This window comes from Tachyglossus aculeatus, chromosome 5 (assembly GCF_015852505.1).
Source record: "Tachyglossus aculeatus isolate mTacAcu1 chromosome 5, mTacAcu1.pri, whole genome shotgun sequence".
Lineage (NCBI taxonomy): Eukaryota > Metazoa > Chordata > Mammalia > Monotremata > Tachyglossidae > Tachyglossus > Tachyglossus aculeatus.
Genome location: NC_052070.1, coordinates 104,133,218 through 104,150,188, shown reverse-complemented (window position 1 = coordinate 104,150,188; position 16,971 = coordinate 104,133,218). Strand labels below are relative to the sequence as shown.

Genomic DNA, 16,971 nt, shown 5'->3' with positions numbered 1-16,971 from the left:
CTACAAAGGCAGAAAGGGTCTGAGAATAGGTGACCAAAACAGGTAGAACAAAATTGTCTTCTTACATGACAGAGGGATAGTGGGACAGAAAACAGATAGAGGGTGAGGCAGCAAGGGGTTGGATCATAGTGGTGGCTTGAGACAGTTGGATCTACGAAGAGCTAGGTCTTAAAGACACAGGGAGAGCTTTATGAGAAGCCCAGTCCAGAGGATGAAGATTTTATAGGGGAGAGGAACTAATAATATTGGAGCTAACCAGATAGAAAATATGAAGGGGGCAGGGGGAGACCGATGACCTTTTACTTCACTTTGGAAGACTGTAAGCTCACTGTAGGTATGAGATAATTTCCATCAATGTTATTATATTGTGTTCTCATTCAATTGTAGGGCTTAACACACTGCTCTCTATACAGTAAGTGCTCAATAAATATGCACTTAGTACAGTGCTTTGCACACAGTAAGCGCTCAATAAATATGATTGAATGAATGAAAGGCAGGGAGAAGTGTAGCCATCAGCCCAATCCGTGCACTCAGAAATTCCCCCCTGCCCTCCGTATCGCTGTTTCACTCGGGGAAATAATAATAATAATAATAATAATAATAATAATAATAATAATGATAATAGTGGTATTTGTTAAACACTTACTAGGTGTCTGGCACTGTACTAAGTGCTGACAGGGATACCAGCAAATTGGGTTGGACACACTCCCTGTCCCACATGGGGGTCACAGTCTTAGTCTCCATTTTACAAATGATGTAACTGAGGCCCAGAAAAGTGAGATGACTTGCCCAAAGTCCACAGCAGACAGGTGGCACTGCCAGGATTAGAACCTATGACCTTTTGACTCCCATGCCCATGCTTTATCCACTACACCACGCTGCTTCTCCAAGGTTCAGGGGCTGCTACCTATCTAGTTCAGGTGCATGGCCCAGAGGTATGTGTGTGCATGTTGGCACACCCATATACCTCTTCCATATATGGACACGCATCTGGAGAATCTGATTCGGTATTATTGGCCCCAAGGCTGCTCCTATATTAAAGGAATTGATTAGGCAGAGACACAGATAATCTCCCAAATAGCCCAGGGCTTAACTGTTTTGGCACATGCTTCAAGAAAAAAAAAAAAAAGTAAATTCCTCTGAGAGAAGGAGAGAGAATCCTAAGCATTATAATAGAGCTGTGAACTTGTATGGCATCCCCTTTAAATGTCTGTCTGCAGCTCAAAGAGAAACCTGTAAAGAGGGATGGAGAGGCATTAATAAAAGGGTCTCCTAGTGGTCTTTCCTATTTTCTGCAGCTACAGATTTGCAAAGAGGTTGGTCAATGAGCTGTCTTCCAGGCATTAAGTTTTCAGTCCTCTGCCAGAGCAAATGGTCACATGGTCTTTGTTAACTGAACGTGGAAGGTCAGCTGCCAACTGACCTTGATTACCCTGAGAAGTTTTACCTAAATGATTTACTTGTTTTGTAATCACATATCCAACCTGTCTATCCCAAAAGTGCATTGTGTCCTTCATCTCTAAAGCAGCTTTATAATGTGACGATCTAAGAGCTGGGATGGTAAAACCCTAAATTCACCAAAGGGCATTAAGATTCACAGTGGCAACTCAAGGTAGGATTCCCACCTCATTGGTTTTTACAGCTCATTCCTAAATTTCTTTTTTTATCTCATCTGAAGCCATTTAACTAAGGATACTTCTTTACTATTTTCTCTGCTATTTTGGCAATGTCCCTGATTCTCAAAAATATGTTTACCAGTTCTGCAGATAATGCCATGACTCTGCAGAATTTTTATAGACTCATTGTATAGGCCATATAAGTGTGGGACATCACAAAACAACTGATTGAGGAGAGATAGTCACTAGTTCACCTAAATTAGTTTTTATTGTTTTTATGGTATTTGTTAAGAGCTTATTATGCACCATGCACTGTTCTAAGGGCTGGGGTACATACAAGCTAATCAGGATGGACACAGCCCATGTCCCACATGGAGCTCACAATCTTAATCCCCAGTTTACAGATGGGGTAACTGAGGCCCAGAGAAGTTAAGTGACTTCCCCAAGGTCACAACAGCAGAGAAGTGACAGAGCTCAGATTAGAACTCAAATCCTTCTGGCTCCCAGACTTGTGCTTTATCCACTAGGAAACACTACTTCTCAATATTCTTAAGTAATATTTATTGTCTAGGAATTCATCTTTGATTAAAAATTTCAAAGAAGACTTGTGGCATCTCCTTGAACTGTGAGAATAATTGGATGGAAATCCTGAAGGTGAGAGATGTACACTGCTACACACTGATAAAGAGAGAAGGCTGGGAAACCAATATTTGAACACAGGACTTAAATGATGTAAGGATCAGTCCAATATGCTAAAATGAATGTTGGGTGAAAGTATATGTGAAAACAAAAAAATAGAATTCAGTCTACTTGTTGAAATCTCGCACCATCCAAACTCTGATTATGAGAGTTAGTCATGTTAGGCTATCAAGATCTGACAGTCATTTACATCAAAACTTTCCTACTAGAGTTATTTTTCAATGATGGGCTGGCTGCAGTCTATTTGCACAAACTCCTCTTGCCCCAAACAAAGCCTTTCTGAAGGCACATCTCCAAGAGACCTTGCCTAACTAAGCCCTCATTTCCTCTTCTCCCATACCCTTCTGCGTTCCTTCTGCATTTGGATTGCACACTTTATTCACCCCTAACTCAGCCCCACAGTATTTATGTACATATCCTTAATTCATTTATATAAACATCTTTTTCCTCCTCTAGACTGTAAGCTCATTATAGACAGGAAATGTATCTGTCAACTCTATTATTTTACACTTTCCCAAGTGCATAGTACAATGCTATGCCCACAGTAAGTGCTCAATAAATATGACTGATTGGTTGATTGATTGTTTAGCAGAATGCCTGGCACATATTCAGAAACATTTGCTATACCATCTCTGTTCCAATTTCCTTTGTGGGCTTAAACCTCATCAGTGGTATGAGCACCAAAATCCTTTCCTATTGGAGGCAATTTTTAAGAAAATAAAATCATTCTACCGGTTTTGATCACTGTCTTCTCAGACCGCTATAATAGTGAAAATAGTAGTAATAGTAATAGGAGAAGGAAGAGGAGGAGGAAGAGGGGAGGAAGAGGGAAGGAAGAGGGGAGAAGGACAAAGGAGAGAGGAAGTAGTAGTAATAATATATACTGAGTACCCACTGAGAGTAAAGGACTGTACTTAGCACCTGGAAAACAGAAAATAAAGACACATTTCTGCATATATCCATAAATTACATATTATAAATTATTTATTTATACTAATTTCTGTCTCCCCCTCTAGACTGTAATCTCATTGTGGACAGGGAATACGTTTACCCACTTTTGAGTAATACTCTCCCAAGCGCTTAGTACAATGTTCTGCGCATAGTAAGTGCTCAACAAATGCCATTGATGATGATGGTGATTTAGGGGCCAGTGGGATATCCAAGAGGAGATGTCTTGGGGGCAAGGGGGCTGTGGGATTGCAGGTTAAAGATGAGGAGTAGGGCTAAAGAAGTAGATTTGGGAGTCCATTCATTCATTCACTTGATTTATTCAGTGCTTACTGTGTACAAACACTGTACTAATCACTTGGGAGAGTACAATATAACAACAGACAGTCTAGAGGGACAGACAGACATTAACATAAATAATTCTATATAAGTAAATAAATAAATATATGATTCTAGATGGACACATATGTGCTGTGGGGAGTTTTCCATAAGGAGGTGGTAGCTGAAACTATGAAAGTGGGTAAGCACCAAGAGAGAGTGGGCATAGAAGCAAAGGGGACTCATAACAGAGCTTAATGAAACATGCATAGCAGAGAGAGGAGAGGTGAAAGACTAGACATAGAATACCAGCAATGGGACTGACTCTGGATGGGAGAGGTTTTAAGAGTTTCTTGTCTGATGCTTTTTCCTCATGTTGGTGAAATCGATTAGCGTTAGAAAGTGAATCTGTGAACACGAATCTAAAACCAGATTACTGGCAATGTAAGAAATTTTGCTGAGCTTTTAGCTGTAATTGGTCTTAAAAGCTTCAAAGGCTTTGTGAAATATATTGTATGCAATTATATTGTTTTCTCTCTTCTTTCTGAACCTCTCTCCTCTCTTTGAATTCTGGTACTTTGTGGCTCTGTGTCTCTGACCCTGTCTCTGCCCAGCTAAGATTCTGTTTTTTCCTTTCTGAATCCCTCTGTATCTCCATTTATGACTCTTTCTCCCTTTGCTTCCCTGTTTGTGTGTGCTTTCAGTGGCTGTGTGAGGCTTTTGGGAGGTTTCCTCTCACTTCCTTGGAAATCCCCGATCCATCAACCTCTTATCTCTGCCCACTGCTGTCACAGTGCGGTGTCCAGAACATGGATCTGGGAGTCAGAAGGCTCCAACGCTTGTCTTGACTTTAGGCAAGACACTTAGCTTCTTTGTGCCTCAGTGACCTCATCTGATCCTAATGTTTAGGGACTTTGTAGCATTTCTTTCTTTTCCCTATATAACCATAACTTTCCCTCTAGTGTAACCAATTTTGAATGACTCGTCCACAAATTGGTTCAATTCCTTCTTAAAACTCCCAACACTCTCTGCCTGCTCAACGTCCTGTGCTCACAAGGTCCTCACCAATTGTTGCATGTAGAAGCATGTCCTTTGAGTTGTTTCAAACCTAGCACCTTCACGCTTTAATGGTTCTCCCCACATCCTGGGTTGGGGGATTTAGTGAACCCCAAGGAGAAGAGCAATGAGAAGCAAATGTGATCCAATGGAAAGAGACTGGGAGTCAGGAGATCTCACGGGCCGGGCAGCCATGACGGCCAACAGCAAGTTCCTCATGGCATGCAACTCATCGCTGGTGGCTGCGGCCATCCTAGGCCTCTGCCTCCTGCACAGGCAGCACAGCGATGGAGGCGGCAGCAGCAGGACTCCACCCTCCAAGGCAAGAACAGTGGAAAGCCACCATTACAGAGCAGTAAGAAAGAGGGAAAGAAAGAGAGGGCTATGGTGGACAAAGTGTTCTTTGCAAGGATCCGGCAAATCCTGAAAATCATGGTCCCCCGGATGTTTTGTAAAGAGACAGGTTATTTGTTACTTTTTGCTGCTATGCTGGTATCTCGCACGTATTGTGATGTTTGGATGATTCAAAATGGAACCCTCATTGAAAGTGGTATCATTGGTCGCAGTACAAAAGATTTCAAGAAATATTTGTTCAACTTCATCGCTGCCATGCCTCATCTCTCTGGTGAGTAACTTTTGGAAGTTTGGGCTAAATGAACTTAAACTGTGATTCCGAGTAAGACTCACCAAATACCTCTATGAGGAATATCTACAAGCTTTCACATACTATAAAATGGGCAATCTAGACAAAAGAATAGCTAATATGGACCAGTTGCTTACTCAAGATGTAGAAAAATTCTGTACCAGTGTCATTGACCTGTATTCTAATCTTAGCAAGTTCTCAGGTCCAAATAATCACTTGATTATTACCCCTTGCTGAAGTCTCTGCCATCAACCTTTCCTTTCTCCAACCAGTCCTCTCCAGGGTAGTAGAAACAATCTCTCACAGGTGTCATTTTGACTGCATCATTCAATACCGCTAACTTCCAGGAGCTTACGGCTTCAAATTCAAGTGCTTGATCATTTACTTCCAAGCTCTTCGGTCACAACTTTCGCCTTCTTCCCATGCAAAGCTGGATGACCGCAGCATCTAACAAGGCTTTGGCCCCAAGCCTGGGGCCAAGGAGAGTTCTGACTGGCACCCTCCCCTGCACAAGTCATGCCTCCACTTTCCATGGCCACTGCTTGGGGCATTTTGAAGCTGGGGCCATTTCTAAAGCAACTGCCACAGAGGAGCTCATGCCACTGAGACTGGCTCTTGAAGGGGGCTCTGTCTTTTAAACTGTGGGGAATAAATTTTTAACTGTGGTGAATGTATATATTATAAATTTATATAACATAAATTTATATAATACATATGATAATTTATTTTTATTTATTTATTATTCATTTATTTACAACCGAATAAATTATTAATGACAAATAAATAATAAACAAATAAAATTTATACATAATTATACTTACAATTATTATAATATATTATTACCATTGCTTATCATTATATTTAATCTATACTTCACGCTGCTGCCCGGATTGTCCTTCTGCAGAAACACTCTGAGCATGTTAAGAAACGCTCTGAGCATGTTACTCCCCTCCTCAAAAATCTCCAGGGGCTACCAATTAACATACGCATCAGGCAAAAACTCCTCACTCTCGGCTTCAAGGCTCTCCATCACCTCACCTCCTCCTATCTCACCTCCCTTCTCTCCTTCTACAGCCCAGCCCACACCCTCCACTCCTTTGCTGCTAACCTCCTCACTATGCCACGTTCTTGCCTGTCCCACCATCGACCCCTGGCCCACTTCCTCCCCCTGGCCTGGAATGCCCTCCCTCCACAAATCCGTCAAGCTAGCTCTCTTCCTCCCTTCAAAGCCCTACTGATAGCTCACTTCCTCCAGGAGGCCTTCCCAGACTGAGCCTCCTCCTTCCTCTCTCCCTCCTCCCTGCCCCCATCCCGCCCGCCTTACCTCCTTCCCCTCCCCACAGTACCTATATATATGTATATATGCTTGTACATATTTATTACTCTATTTTACTTGTACGTACTTATTCTATTTATTTTATTTTGTTAATATGTTTTGTTGTCTGTCTCCCCCTTCTAGACTGTGAGCCCGCTGTTGGGTAGGGACCATCTCTATATGTTGCCAACTTGTACTTCCCAAGTGCTTAGTACAGTGCTCTGTACACAGTAATCGTTCAATAACTAAAATTGAATGAATGACTGAATGAGATCTGTGTTCTAATTCTGACTTTGCCATGTTTGTTATGGTATTTATTAAACGCTTACTCTGTGTCAGGCACTGTACTGAGTGTCAGAGTATTTGCAGGCTAATCAGGTTGGAAACAGTTTTTGTCCTACAAAAGAGCCTCAGGATCTTAATCCCCATTTTACAGACGAGATAACCGAGGCACAGAGCAGTGCAGTGACTTTCCCAAGGTCATTCAGCAGACAAGCGGCAGAACTGAAATTAGAACCCAGGTCCTTTTGACTCCAAGGCCCATATTCTATCCACTAGGTCACACTGATTTCTCATGTCTGCTGTTCTCCCTTTCCCTTAGACTGTGAGACCCATCTGGGATGTGGACTGCGCCCCGTCTAATTATCATGTATTTACTCCAGGGCTTAGCACAGTGTGTGTCACATAACTGTTATTATCATTATCGTTAACATTATTACTAAGTCATGCAGGTTTCTCATCTGGTTCGTTTTAAACTTATAACTCAAACTAAATCTTTAGGAGTCTTTTGAAAGGTCTGGGAAATATTAATTATAGAGTTCATTTTTGGTACCATAAATGCATTAATCAACTGGCAGTTAAGAGAACAAACAATTGGGAAGTTTGTTATTAATGGAAAAGATGCTGATGTGAAGCGACTGTATGCAGTCCAGTTGACTGTATTTCACAGTTCATCCAGGAAAGACCTGATTTTGGATGCTTCCCAGCTGACCCGTTTAGTTATTGAAGGATATCAGCAAGTCTTATTAGTAACTGCAAGGCTTTGAGCTGGAGTAAGTAGAGAATGGTATTTTGATAGTAGTTTGGGTTTCTGTGGTTATTCTGCATAAAACCTTTTTATTTGATTGTGGTTATGTGATTGCATCATTTTGCCTAATAAAGCCTCAATTGTTGACTTTTTAGAGGACTTTATTTCATTTAGAAGGCATGTTCGAGGAACTCAGTAGGTGCCCACTCTGACCCCAAACCAAAACTAATATTTTTGAATTGCTAAGATGGTTTTCAACTGCATTCAGCTCCAAATTGCATGTTTCTCGGAGGAAAGAGACCTAGGAGTCCCCTCCCTACTGCCCTGATCCAGAGAGGAAGGCTGGAAAAAAGTGGACGGGCTCCCACTCTAAATCCTGTGATTCTGGGAGGGGATGACATAAGGACACACCTTCCTGAACTCACAATCCCTGAGACTTTGAGAAGAAACTGAATCCAAGGACTTGAGCATTGAGTTGGATTCTGGGCAGTTGGATTTAATCCCCACTTTCAATAGTGGCCTGCTGGACAGTAGCAAAAGAGCCCTGAGCAAAGAAACAACTATCTCAATATTCCTATATGAAAATGGCCCTAGCTCTTACAACAGTGCTTGGTATATACTGAGCCCTTAATAAATACCATAATTAACAAGCTGGGAACAGTAAAACCATTCTTGAGGTGAGTTATGGAAAGTTGAACTGCAATGGTTGAAACAAAAACTCCTCACTATTGGCTTCAAAACTCTCCATCACCTTGCCCCCTCTCACCTCACATCCCTTCTGTTCTTGTACATCCCAGCCCTCACACTCTGCTCCTCTGGTGCTAACCTTCTCACTGTGCCTCCAGCTGGCCTCTTCCGCTGTCAACCCCTGACCCACATACTACCTTTGTCCTGGAATGCCCTTCCTCCTCAAATTCACCAATCACTCTTCCACGCTTCAAAGCCCTACTGAAGGCTTGCCTCCTCTATGAGACCTTCCCTGACTAAGCCCTCCTTTTCCTCAGCTCCCCTTCCTTTCCACGTCACCTTGACTCCCTACCATTGCCCTCCCCCCCCACCGCACAGCACTTATGTATATATGTATACGTCTATAATTGTATTTATTTGTATTGATGCCTGTTTACTTGTTTTGATGTCTGTCTCTGCCCTTCTAGACTATAAGCCCAATTAGGGTGGGGATTGTCTCTCTTTATTGCTGAGTTGTACTTTCCAAACGCTTAGTACAGGGCTCTGCACACAGTAAGTGCTCGATAAATTCGATTGAATGAATGAATGAATGAATGAATGAATGAAAGTGTTTTGAGCTCCTTTATGAAGCATCGTTTACTCATCTCAAGACAAACCTAACAAGGATTATCATTCTCTTTACCAAATCTGCAGCTCTCACTTGGGTAATTATTGCCTACCTCAAGTTGATGGAGAATGAATGCAATGTGACAGAATTCATTCTGTCGGGACACACACAGGATCCCAAGATACAGAAAATTATCTCTGTTCTGTTTTTAATTATCTACATCCTCACCATGGTGGGAAACCTTATCATTGTGGTAACCATAGCGTCCAGTCAGAAACTAGATTCCTCCATGTATTTTTTTTCTGGCTCATCTGTCGTTCATTGATGCCTGCTATCCCTCAGTCAGCACACCTAAACTGATCATTGACTACCTCTCGGAGAAGAAAATCATCTACTTCAAAGGCTGTATGACCCAGGTCTTTGGAGAGCATTTTTTTGGCGAGGCTGTGATCATTCTCCTCATGGTGATGGCCTATAACCGTTACGTGGCTATATGCAAGCCGTTGCACTACACGACCAGCATCAGCAGGCATCTCTGTAGCTCACTGGTGGCCGTGGCCTGGGCCAGAGGCTTCCTTCATGCCACAATACAGATTCTCTTCATGATGCAGTTACCATTCTGTGGCCCCAGTGTCATCAACCACTTCATGTGCGATTTGTACACCTTGCTGAAACTGGTCAGCACCGATACTCATAACTCCAGTGCTTAGAACAGTGCTTTGCACATAGTAAGCGCTTAATAAATGCCATTAAAAAAAAACAAAAAACAAAAAACCCCCAAACTTGCACCTGCCGGTTGCTGCTAACAGTGGCGGCATGTGTGGTTAATCTTTGTCCTGTTGATGATTTCCTATGCCTTCATCTTGCACACCCTGAAGACCCACAGTGCTGCGGGTAGGCTCAAAGCTCTCTCCACCCGTGCCTCCCACTTCACCGTAGTCATCTTCTTTATTCCATGCATCTTTGCATATGTGCAGCACACAACTTCCTCATCCATTGACAAGGCTGTTGCAGTATTTTATGCTATGAAACCCCCTATGCTAAATCCCTTCGTCTACACGTTGAGAAATGCAGAGATGATAAGTGCAATTAGAAAGTCAGTGAGCAAAACAGTGACTTTTACCCGCGAATAAGTGGCAACTTAGGAAAAGGGTTATTAATATAAATGAGTAAATCAGCTGCAAAATGTTCTTGCCCCGTTTTTTGGAGAACACACACTGTATTGATCAAGGGAAACTTGATCAATGGCTTTCATCAATTTTAGGTCAGAGGTCAAATGAACATCATTTCTTTGATAATTTGGAAACCTTCTAGTTTTAGATGCTGTTTTACCATCATCCTCTGGCTACTTGTAGTTCACTGATTACTGCATCAGCCTCTTCTCTGATCTCCCATTCTCCTGTCTCCCCCGCTTCAATCTATACTTCACTCTGCTGCCCAGATTATCTCTGTACAGAAACGCTCTGGGCATGTCACTCCCCTCTTCAAAAATCTTCAGTGGTTGCCTGTCAACCTATGAATCAAGCAAAAACTCCTCAATCTCGGCTTCAATGTTCTCCTTCACCTCACCCCCTCCTACCTCACCTTCCTTCTCTCCTTCTACAGCCCAGCCCACACCCTCCACTCCTCTGCTGCTACCCTCCTCACTCTGCCTCCTTCTCGTCCATCCCACTGATGACCCCTGGCCCACGTCCTTCCCTTGGCCTGGAATACCCTCCTTCCACACATTTTTGGAAGGGGGCCTTCCCAGACTGAGCCCCCTTTTTCCTCTCCTACTCCCGCCCTGCCTCTTTCCCCTCCCCACAGCACACGTATATATTTGTACAGATTTATTACTATATTATTATTCTATTTATTTTTTAATGATGTGCATGTAGCTATAATTCTATTTATTCTGATGGTTTTGACACCTGTCTACATGTTTTGTTTTATTGTCTCTCTCCCCGTTCTAGATTGTGAGCCCGTTGCTGGGTAGGGACCTTCTCTATATGTTGCCGACTTGTACTTCCCAAGCGCTTAGTATAGTGCTCTGTATGCAGTAAGCGCTCAATAAATATGAATGAATGAATGAATTTATGGCCTTTATTAACAATAATAATAATAATGGCATTTATTAAGCGTTTACTATGTGCAAAGCACTGTAGAGAATAAAGGAAAGGAGTGTCATTAAAGGATGAGGAGGAGCATGGTCTAATAGAAAGAGCATAGGCCTGGGAGTCAGAGGAAGTGGATTCTCTTCCTGGGTCTGCCAGTGGCCTGTTGTGTGACCTTGTGCAAATCACTTAATGTCTCTGTTGCCTCATCTGTAAATCGGAAGTGAAATATCTGTTCTCCCTCCTACTTAGGCTGTGAACCCCATGTGTTACAGGTACCGTGTCCTATCTGATTAGCTTGTGTCTACCCCAGCACTTGGTACAATAGCTGACTCATAGTATGCACTTAAATAATGATAATAACAATGGACACTGCAAGAATGTTTTGCTTTGTTGTCTGTATTCTCCTTCTAGACTGTGAGCCTGTTGTTGAGTAGGGACCATCTCTATATGTTTCCAACTTGTACTTCCCAAGCGCTTAATATCGTGCTCTCCACACAACAAGCGGTCAATAAATACGATTGAATGAATGAATGAATGAATGAGAACTACTCTGACAAAGTATTTATTGAACACCCACTGAATGCACTCTACTAAACGCAGTTCACTGTACTAAGTGTTTGGGATAGGAAAATGTAAAGAAGCCATGCCTTCCCTGCCCATTGGTAGCATAGAGAAGCAGTGTGATTTAGTGGAAAGAGCACGGGCTTGGGAGTCAGACGTCGGGGTTCTAATCCCGGCTCCAGCCACTTGTGTGACTTTGAGCAAGTCATTTAACTTATCTTTGCCTCAGTTACCTCAACTGTAAAATGAGGATTAAGACTGTGAGCTCCATGTGGGACAACCTCATTACCTTGTATCTATCCCAGCGTTTAGAACGGTGCTTGGCACATAGTAAGAGTTTAACAAATACCATTATTATTATTATAATACATTCTAGTTCAATGAGACATGCTTATCAATTTGGGGGTGGTTTACCCTATTGTTTTGTCTTATGCTGTTGGGTCATCTCCAACCCACAATGACTACATGGATACCTCTCTCCCAGATCACCCCACCTCCACCTGCAATCGTTCGGGTAACATATCCATAGAGTTTTATCGGTAAAAATACGGAAATGGTCTACCATTGTCTTCTTCCTCACAGTAAACGAGTCTCTGCCCTTGACTTTCTCCCAAGCTGCTGCTGCCCAGCACAGCTGAGTTTTGACTTGTAGCAGATTGCCTTCCACTAACTAGCCACGGCCCAAGCTACTAGTGGAATGGGTATGCCTCTACTTGACTCTCCCTCCCATAACCGAGATTGATAGAGTACTGGAAATTCTCCAGATGTGATCCTGAGAGGGTGCTTTACCCTATGGCTCTACTGAATAATGGGTTGGAGAAGGTTCCGAGATCAATCAATAGTATTTGCTGAATGCTTACTATGTGCAGAACACTGAATTAAGAACCTAGAAAAGGACAATACAACAGAATGGGAATACCTGATCCCTGCCCACAGGGACCTTACAGTCTATAAGGGGAGACAAACATTTCATTTGTTGATGAGGTCACTGAGGCATAGAGAAGTTAAGTGACTTGCCCAAGGTCACAGAGCAGACATATGGCAGAGCCAAGATTATTACCCAGGTCCTCTGATTCTCAGGATTGAACTCTTTCTAGGGACCACTTCTCTAGCAACCACTTGTCAGCAAATTGCTGTGAACTAGCAATTAACTTGAAAATCAAGGTTATTTACCACCCTATACAGAAACAAGAATCTCCAACAGTGACACAGACCTAAAACTGACCCTCAATTCTTTACATCCTTAAATGATGCAAGAATAGAAAAAGAAGTAGAAAACAGAATAAAGGTCATTAATGCTTCCTTCTAGAGCAGGTGAGCCTACATGACATCGAGATCCAAATGAATCTGAAGGTAGATGGAGCAATTATGATGGAGCAATAATATTACACAAAAGAGAGAAACCGCAAGGTCTATTGGAAAAACCTCAGGGCTGGGGGTCAGAGGATCTGGGTTCTAATCCCATCTGTGCCCCTTGCCTGCTATGTGACCTTTGTCAAAGCACTTCATTTTTCTGTGCCTCAGTTCCCTCAATGTTAAATAGGGATTCAAAGCCTGTTCTCCCACGTACTTTGACTGTGAGCCCCATGTGGGACAGAGACTGTGTCTAATCTGATAAACATTTATCTACCCCAGTGCTTAGAAATTATTAGACACATAGTACGTGCTTAATAAATACTATAACGAACAGATGCCACATCTGACTTCTAAAGAAGCTGCAACAACCCCGCCTATGAACAATACTTAGTATCTAATGACTAGAAAGGGTCTTAAACAACACGGTCCTGGAAAACAGTCAATCCATCGGCATCAAAGTATCACACTCTCCCAAGCGCTTACTACATTGCTTCTTATTTAAGCTCTCTGTAAATACCACTGAGGGATTGATTGATAAAAGCAATTCTGGTCCTTTGTTTGTTTCACTGGTTGCGATGCTGTAGGAAAATGGATGACCCATGAATCCCAAACAGCTGCTCTTGGGTGAGCTGAAACAGGGTAACCATAAGTAGGATGAGCAACAGAATCAATCAGTTGATTATTCGATCGATCAGAAGCAGTAATACGTTCAAGATCAAGTGAAACAAAACCCCAAATTATGTGGCATAGTGTCTATCGTCTGGGAGACAATAGAAGCTGATGGATCAGCCTTGCATTCAGCAGTTAGAAATAAAGTTCTTGTGTTCTGGAATCACTTCTACCAACTCTATTGTGTTGTACTTTCCCAGCAGCGTGGCTTACTGGAAAGGGCATGGACTAGGGAGTCAGAGGACGTGCCACCTTTCTGCTATGTGACCTTGAGCAAGCCACTTAACTTCTATGTCCCTCAGTTACCTCATCTGTAAAATTGGGTTGAGATTGTGAGCCCCACGTGGAACAATCTGATTACCTTGTATCTACCCCAGTGCTTAGCAATGTTTATTGTTTGGCACACAGTAAACGCTTAACAACTGTCATAATTATTATTATTATTATTATTTAAGTTCTTAATTCAGTGCTTTGCACATCGTAAGTGCACAATACATGGCATTGATTCACTGGTTAAAACTGGGAATCACAAATGCAATAGTGTAGCAAAGGGCCTGGGAGTCAGAAGAACTGAGTTCTAATCCCAACTCTGCTACTTGTCTGCTGTGTGACCTTGGGCAAGTCACTTGAATCCTCTGTGCCTCAGTTACCTCTTCTGTAAAACAGGGATTAAAGCTATGGGCCCCATGTACAACACGGACTGTGTCCAACTGACAATCTTGTATCTACCCTAGTGCTTAGAACAGTGCTTGACACATAGTAAACACTAAACAAATATCAAAAAAGGTGGAAAGGGAACATCTTTATATGCCCACAGTGTGGAAAGAATTGTTAGTCACACTTATGCAGCCCAATAAAAATCTCAATGGTGACATCCTTAAACCCAAAAGACTAGTAGATATACATTCCTTATCTCTTCACCCATTCTGCAGCATATCTTTGAGCTTCTTGCTTTGTTATCTTGCCATCCTATCTCTACTAAATGTCCCCTTCTTCACCCAATTCACCTCCAAATTAATTGAAAATGTAGCTATGATTTGCTTCCAGAAAGAAAACTGGTGGTGATCAGTCCTATTGCCAAACATGGTGTTAATTTCCTAAGGCCAAGTGGAGCTGTCTTTTTATAATTATTCTGTCCCTTTTTCTGCCAAATCTATACCCAGGAATTATCCTAGACAGGAAATTTAAATCCAATTCATTTCAATCCAATTCAATTCTTTAATGCAATGCTACAAGAATGACGACAGTTTACTACAATAGTCTTAATTCTAGTTACTACACTCTCCATAGTCCTAATCAGCTTTATGCATTTAGGAAATTGAAATTTTAATAACTAAAGCATATATTTCCCTTATATTAGAAGAGATAATAATAATAATGACATTCATTAAGTGCTTACTATAAGTAAAGCACATAAACTAAGCACTGGGGAGGTTACAAGGTGATCAGATTGTCCCACGTGGAGTTCACAGTCTTAATCCCCATTTTACAGATGAGGTAACTGAGGCCCAGAGAAGTTAAGTGACTTGCCCAAAGGCACACAGCAGACAAGTGGTGGAGCCGGGACTTGAACCCCTGGCCCTTGCCTCCACAGCCCAGGCTCTTTCTACTGAGCCATGCTGCTTCTTCTATCAATTACCACTTTTAACCAAGGCCTCAGTGTTTCCTGTGCCACAGTCATTGTTGATATTTTTGATACATTTCACAAATAATAATAATAATAATGATAATGGTGCTTGTTCAGTACTTACTATGTGTCAGGCACTGTACTAAGCTCTAGGGTAGATACAAAGAAACCATGTTGGATGCAGTCCCTGTCCCACATAGGATTCACAGTCTCAATCCCCATTTTGCTGATGAGGTAACAGGCACAGAGAAGTTAAGTGAGTTGTCCAAGATCACACAGCAAACAAGTGGTGGAGCTGGGATGAAAAAACAGGATCTTCTGACTGCCGGGCTGTTGTTCTATCCACTATGACAGACTGCTAGAATACATCATGTACCTATAACTGAAAATTTAACATTTGTAATTATGGAATGATACCGTTTCAGACAAGTGTTACTACTGGTTTTTGCCCAGTTGTAAAGAAGAGGAGCTCTGTTTTTATTTGAGCTTAGTCACTCTCTCAACTTTAGGTTATGTTGTCTTGTTCTCTCCCAAGGGCTTAGTACAGTGCTCTGCAAATAGTAAGTGCTCAATAAATATCACTGACTGATTTAGGTTCTTATGCTCCTGATACCTTTTGGCTTCACATTATTACATGGACATTGTGGTATTAGGTCTTTGTTTTCAGGCACTCGTTAATATTTTGGTTTCTCTCAGTATACTGCAGTGGCAATGCTCTTTTACTCAGTACCTTTTGACTCCTGTGGTATTTAGCCTCTTTGAAAGGTCTTAAATGTCTTGTTTCTTATGCTAGATATGAAATGTACTTGCCAGAAAAGCCAAATACTTCATCATTACCTGTTATTCTTACTTCTCTTTTGTGAGACTTGCTCACCTTTCTTCCATTTCGATTAATTTTAGTACCATCACTCCGCAAATTGAAATTCCCTTTGAGCTAAATTACATTTTTTTTTCAGTTTTGCATCTACATTATGAATTTTAATTAGTGTTTTTCAGTAATTCAATTCTGGAGACATGGAGTTCTCCTCAGAAACATAAAGCATTTAGATCAACGTGAAAAACCGTCTTTTGACATTGTCCTTAAGTAATCCTGTGAAGTGACTCATTTTTTCAATGAATACCCAACTGTTATGTCAACAATACTAAATATCTCTCTCTGCTGAGGGAGCCAAGTTATTTCAAAAAATCTCTTGACAAACAATATTTGAAGATCAGACAGAACTAGTCATTTGGGGGTTTTATCGTTCATTGCAGAATATGAGCTCACCTCCTCCAGGAGGCCTTCCAAGACTGAGCCCCCTCCTTCCTCTCCCCCTCCTCCCCTTCCTCACCCCCCGCCCTACCTCCTTCCCCTCCCACCGCACCTATATATATGTTTGTACAGATTCATTACTCTATTTTACTTGTACATATTTACTATTCTATTTATTTTATTTTGTTAATATGTGTTGTTTTGTTGCCTGTCTTCCCCTTCTAGACTGTGAGCCCGCTATTGGGTAGGGACTGTCTCTATATGTTACCAACCTGTACTTCCCAAGCGCTTAGAACAGTGCTCTGCACACAGTAAGTGCACAATAAATATGATTGAATGAATGAATGAATGAATATCAGTTTCTCCAGATACAAGAAGGACCGTTCTGGATGTTTTCTTGAATCGACCATCCTGTAGAACAGATACAGATCTTCTGACGCTCAGACTTGGAACATCTAGAAGGTTGAACTTGTCATGAACGCCAAGAGTGCCAC

General features: G+C 41.8%; 1 pseudogene; it reads left to right on the top strand.

Moving 5' to 3' along the window:
- The first annotated feature begins 4,830 nt into the window (after positions 1-4,830).
- Positions 4,831-9,241, top strand: LOC119928860 (annotated as a pseudogene).
- The last annotated feature ends 7,730 nt before the right edge of the window (positions 9,242-16,971 follow it).